At 33.3% G+C, this 6,000-nt stretch overlaps 1 long non-coding RNA gene across 1 annotated transcript in view; it reads left to right on the forward strand.

Annotated features, from left to right (window-relative positions):
• LOC143249963 (uncharacterized) overlaps positions 1-1,659 on the forward strand; it is a 47,324-nt gene extending 45,665 nt beyond the window's left edge. The window contains exon 2 of the long non-coding RNA XR_013028060.1: positions 1,577-1,659. This is a non-coding gene — a long non-coding RNA (uncharacterized LOC143249963). The remainder of the gene's footprint in view (positions 1-1,576) is intronic.
• Positions 1,660-6,000: the final 4,341 nt, after the last annotated feature.

Below are 6,000 nucleotides of genomic sequence, written 5' to 3' on the forward strand. Positions count from 1 at the left end.
GGAAGCGATGTGAAAATAACAGATTTATGGCCAGTAAGAACCACACCCACATTTTTCTGCTTTCCCCGTTCATATAAAATCAGACTTGAAATACTTACTTGGAGGACTACAACAAGGCGTTAGTTACCATGTACTCCCTCTATAGGTGAGTATCGTCATGAGGACTGATGCAGAAGATAAGTGATTCCGAGTAAACGGAAAAGAAGCGCAGTAGCTTTGATGACTTTCCTATAAAACAGTTATTTATTCTCTTCTGACATTTATTTTCCTTTGGAAAGCTGTTTACATTTCTTTCCAATAAAATCCTAATACGTTTCGTGGACTTTTGTTTCTAGTGATTCTACGACTAATTTTTATTTTATAGATTTTGAAAACTCCGGTAAATCCTTTAAGCTCTATCTATTTATTTTAATATTTAATCTTGTATAACAGTCACAGCCTGATATAAATTTTATTGTAATGAGTTAATGTGTTTTTTAAGAATACACAGTTCTATAAATCACTCAACATCTGGGAATTCTGATGTATAGAAGTACATTAAAAGGTTAAGCTATTGGTTAAAAGAAAACAAAACAAACCTGAAACTGTTTACAGTTTTATTATCAATGTTCAGGTGTGAAATATGTTGAGGAGTGGTAATTGAAGTAATCAATAAAAATCTAAACAATGCCAAACAGGACAAACACCAGAACATTTTTGAATTTCTATGTTACTACTTTTAAAAAGATAGAATTACTTATAAAGTAAAAAATACAACAAATACTTCACTAAATATACTGATATTTTCCCATAGTTTTCTAGATACTCATATGCTTATTTTTCTTCAAATTTTAAAATAGTTTTTACCATCGCTGAGCTTGTTATTAAATCAGACAACCACTAATATCTACCTGACATGCGCAGTTTCTGAGGAATTGTCCATACGTAGCTTCGTCATCAACATTCGTACAACGTTGACTGAGAAGACAGTGTTACCCTAAAAAAACAACCAACAACATTTCTATTTAAATTCCCGTCCGTCTACATCTATGTACATACGTATATATGTGTATATATAAATACAGTTATCATAGTAAATGGAGCGAGAAAGTGTATGAGAACCTACGTAAATTATTTATATATACATCAACTTGTAGTGATTTGAGTCGAGGAACCTAATGGTGATCCATCTTTGTATATGATGAGATATACACCAACAAATGGTACAAAATAGTAGACCAAGACTTGGCGGTTGGTTGCGATGACTACTTGACTTCCATCTGGTCTTTCTGCTACATTATGGCCGACTAGCGCAAATAGCCCTCGTGTAGCAGTGACTAAAGACAAATTGTAAGATTGTGTGATACTCTAGAGTAAGGGTGTTACATGAGTTTTGGTTTTCTATGTTTGTATAGTAAGTGTTCTGCTAAGAACAATTTAACAATAACAAACCGTTATGTCACATTTTACATTCTGATACATAGTGTTATTAATTCATAACAAGTTAGTGTAGAATATCCTGTTTGTTGTTAACATTATTCATACCTGTTCTACTGTTATTTAAAAAGTTAATGTTGTACTTTGACTTCATCCATAGCTTTTCACACTCAACATGAGAAGTGAAGCCGTTATAAACAGGAGACAGATGAACTGATGGACAGACACCACTGTTCACAGTATGTATAAAACAAGTAGTACATAATGTTCTCTGTCCAATCAAATATTGTCTACAGCTGCTTTCAAAGTCGGTCTTCACTGATTGGTGTTGATATCGAATTCTGTAACATCATAAAAGGGTGAGATAAAAAGTCTGTCAAAAGTAAACCTCTAAGAAAATTGTACGAAAAACGAGGCTTGAGTATTTACTATGTCAAGAAATGAGAATTAGATAACAAATACAATAATAGGATTTGGGTTAAAAAAACAATAGGTAAAGAATTGTTAAAAAAAAACAAACAGGTAAATTGTATACTGGGAATCTTGTCAGACTTCACATATAAACAAACATGAAAGTTTCGATTGGTTTCTCACATCTTTGTGACTTACACTAAATCCAAAGAAAATCTGAATCTTACAAAATTATAAAGTCTAAAGTATATCTGAGTAAAATTGTTCGTACAGATTTATAATTATTATTTAAAGTTGTATGTTGTTCAGATGTACCAGTGAAGTAGTCAACTGGACATGTATGTTGTTCAGTTGTACAGGGTAATTTAGTGAACCAGGTATCTATGTTGTTCAGTTGTACAGGGTAATTTAGTGAATCAGGTATCTATGTTGTTCAGTTGTACAGGGTAATTTAGTGAACCAGGTATCTATGTTGTTCAGTTGTACAGGGTAATTCAGTAAACCAGGTATCTATGTTGCTCAGTTGTACAGGGTAATTTAGTGAACCAGGTATCTATGTTGTTCAGTTGTACAGAGTAATTTAGTGAACCAGGTATCTATGTTGTTCAGTTGTACAGGGTAATTTAGTGAACCAGGTATCTATGTTGTTCAGTTGTACAGGGTAATTTAGTGAACCAGGTATCTGTTTTGTTCAGTTGTACAGGGTAATTTAGTGAACCAGGTATCTATGTTGTTCAGTTGTACAGGGTAATTTAGTGAACCAGGATATCTGTGTTGTTCAGTTGTACAGGGTAATTTAGTGAACCAGATATCTATGTTGTTCAGTTGTACAGGGTAATTTAGTGAACCAGACATGTATGTTGTTAAGTGGTATCAGTAAAGTAATCAACACGATATGTATGTTTTACAGATGCTTAAGTACTCAATCAGATGTACCAGGGGGGGAGACCTTCTCTTGGTTTATGACGCTCCCATACACGACACTGCAGATAGCTGTTTACCCTTGTTTTGACAGTAAAATAAGCATGTTTTGTTTCATCAATGGTTGAATAGCTTTCCTTGTCTGTTTCTGTATTTAATTAATTCAAACACTAAATATTAAAAATGTGTTGGTAAAAGAGTAACATACGAGTACTTACCATGAAGAACTCGAGAGGACTGTATCGATACGACTTGTGTATCTGTATGAAATTTGGCAAACTTTCAGTACACATAATATATATTTGTGCTGACATTTAGTGAATCAATAAAGAGGTGCACTGAGTAGAACATGTTGTCTTCATTTGTTTGGTAAACATGTTACCTGCAAAGTAAAACTTACTTTGTATGTAATACTATTAAACAACATAACAAATTAACAATGACAGAATGGACAGACAAATATTACGACAGTGGTTTTGAAGCGTGTGTCGCGGACACCTGTGAACATCGATCAAGCAAGCTCCTTTCGGCTGTGATCTGTCCAGCAGTGTCTTGTAAGTACAAACAATGCATTCCCGATGCTTAGTCACAGGGTTGAGTGCCCCAAGTAAAAATTTCAGTCTGCCCGCGAGGGCAGATCATGGTGTAAATTAGGCTTTTCTGCTAGCTATAGGTTAACTAAAACTTGGGGAAGACCTTATCGTGGTTTATAGGTTGTTTCTATACACGACACTGCAGATAGCAGTTTACCCTTGTTTTGACAGTAAAATAACCATGTTCTATTACACCAATGGTTGAATAACTTTCCATATCTGTTTCTCCCGTATACGTGTTTACTCATCTCGTCCCTAAGACATGTGTCCGACAACGGTCATACTTGCAAACTCTCTCTCAATTCTTTACCTGAGCCATATGACCTAAGAAGGTTAGTACCCATACCAGACATTCTGATATTTGTTAGTACCCATACCTCATTCTGATATACAATACAAGTGTTAGTACCCATACCAGCCATTCTGATATACAATACAAGTGTTAGTACCCATACCAGCCATTCTGATACACAATACAAGTGTTAGTACATTATACCAGCCATTCTGATAAACATTTTTATCTGAAGTGGGTTTCTCGTCATCAAGAGTGGGTTTCTCGTCATTTTTTTTTACTTTAAATACTGAATCTGTAAAATATTGAAAACTTTATCTCTGTTCCCTTCTGTTGTATTATTTCTTCATCTTCAATATAGTTATACTATTAATCATCAACCTTGAAATTTGCTTTCTTTCAGAAACATTCTTCGAAACGTGAATCCAAAGTTTCTACACTTTAAAGAACCAAACCGAAATGTTCAAAAGTCGTTAGATTATCAGATTTGTCTGAAGAGACTATTGCTTTGTTTTACATTGGGCTGAAGCTACACGAGGGCTATCAACGCTAGTCGTCCGAAATTTAGCAGTGAAAGAATAGAGGTACCTAGTCATCACCATCCACTAACCACTCTTTCACAAACGAATATTGAGACTGACCCTAACAATGTTCTCCCTCCCCACACATATCATAAAGGGTGAGCATGTTTTGTGGAGTTGGATCAAGAATTTCAAACAAAGCATCAACAGAACATAAATTTTACTGAAAAGTTCAAAGTGTTCTGTACTAACCTTAGAATCGTTGATACCAGTGTTGATTACACCGATGTACTAAACAAGTGGAACTAATAGAACGAAGACAAATTGTTCAGTGTGAACATGTCCAAAATTTGAGGCTTAATTGACTGACTAACAACATTCATTCCTAGTTTCATCCTGACGACCAGATTGTTAACCTATGTAAATATAACATAAATAATCAGTGTAAATCAGTGCTAGCTAAAGGTCTTCAGTTCTCTCTTCCACCACGTAAACTCTATGTACCTAACATAGTTTACACTTTCAAATCACAATACAGACACCTAAAGGACCTTCTTACGAAAGATAAAATAACTCTTTATCGATTGAGTAACATTTTTATGACGAAAATAAAGAACTCTGCCTTTTCTACTTATGATTTTATCCCTAATGTTCGTCCTTACCGTTTAAGCCCTGAAGAAATATTTTAAAAGAACTGTCGTTAAATAAAATATTTATGTTACATCGTCCGACAATAACATTGTTATTCTTAACTAAAATAATTACTTGATCAAAATGGTGGTTATTCTTTACAACAAAAGCACATTTAAAATCCTTATTAATACCTATTAATTCATTATCGTCGAACGTGACGAAACATTCCAAAGATACCTGAGAGAACTTAGAAAGAAAAATATCGTAGACATTTGACTGATAATGAGACGACACAAGTAAACCATCACAGTATATTAAGTCGCTATTGTGGGTTATATAGATATAATTATCCTAAATTTACTAAAATCACGAACTAAAAGCACAGTTAATTAATAATACAGCAACATGGTATAGGCTATCTATTAACCATTGCAGCATTATCTTATACCCCCACCGGTATTTCTAATCTGCACCATTCGATCGTGGTATACTGGTCAATCCCACTAAACAAAAAAATATATTTTAGTAAATCCAATATAAAGTATTAATTACGTTATATTTTCTAATTTAACTATTATCTAAAGGACATGGCGTGCATATTTGTATCTATGTAACCGAAACAACAAATACATTGTGTCACTATCTACTAAATGGCACCACACAAAAAAATCTATAAAAATTCCCACTTTGGTATTCTAAATTAGACAATTATAAAAATAACTACGATACGTACGACAAACCTTTGTTTATCAAAGAACAGAATTTTAAAGTACTGTCCTCATAACAAGAACCCGACTTTCACTAGAACTAAATCTGAAGGTTTTATTATATCTTTATTGATGTAATATTAAATATAGTTTTAAGGAAAGGAGTTAAAAACTGTTAATTTTTAAATAAACGATAACACAATTAATAGACCAAAAATAATGTTTGCTTCGCGCAATGAGAACAGTTTTCCACTGCATTAATTACTGTAAAAAAATATTTTTTGTCTTAAAAAATGACCCATTTTTATAAATTTTCAGTACGACATTGTCTAAAACAGCCCAGTACTTTCTAACCCTAATTGCTAAGCCTCTCACAGGTTGCAGAGTAAAGTGAATGTTACTTGTCTGACTTTTGCTTCTTATTTCAAGAATTTAATTGAGATTTATAGAACCATCTTATGTAAATATACAATAAAAATATTCATACAAAACTTTAAACCAACAAA

Source organism: Tachypleus tridentatus, chromosome 4 (genome assembly GCF_004210375.1).
Source record: "Tachypleus tridentatus isolate NWPU-2018 chromosome 4, ASM421037v1, whole genome shotgun sequence".
Lineage (NCBI taxonomy): Eukaryota > Metazoa > Arthropoda > Merostomata > Xiphosura > Limulidae > Tachypleus > Tachypleus tridentatus.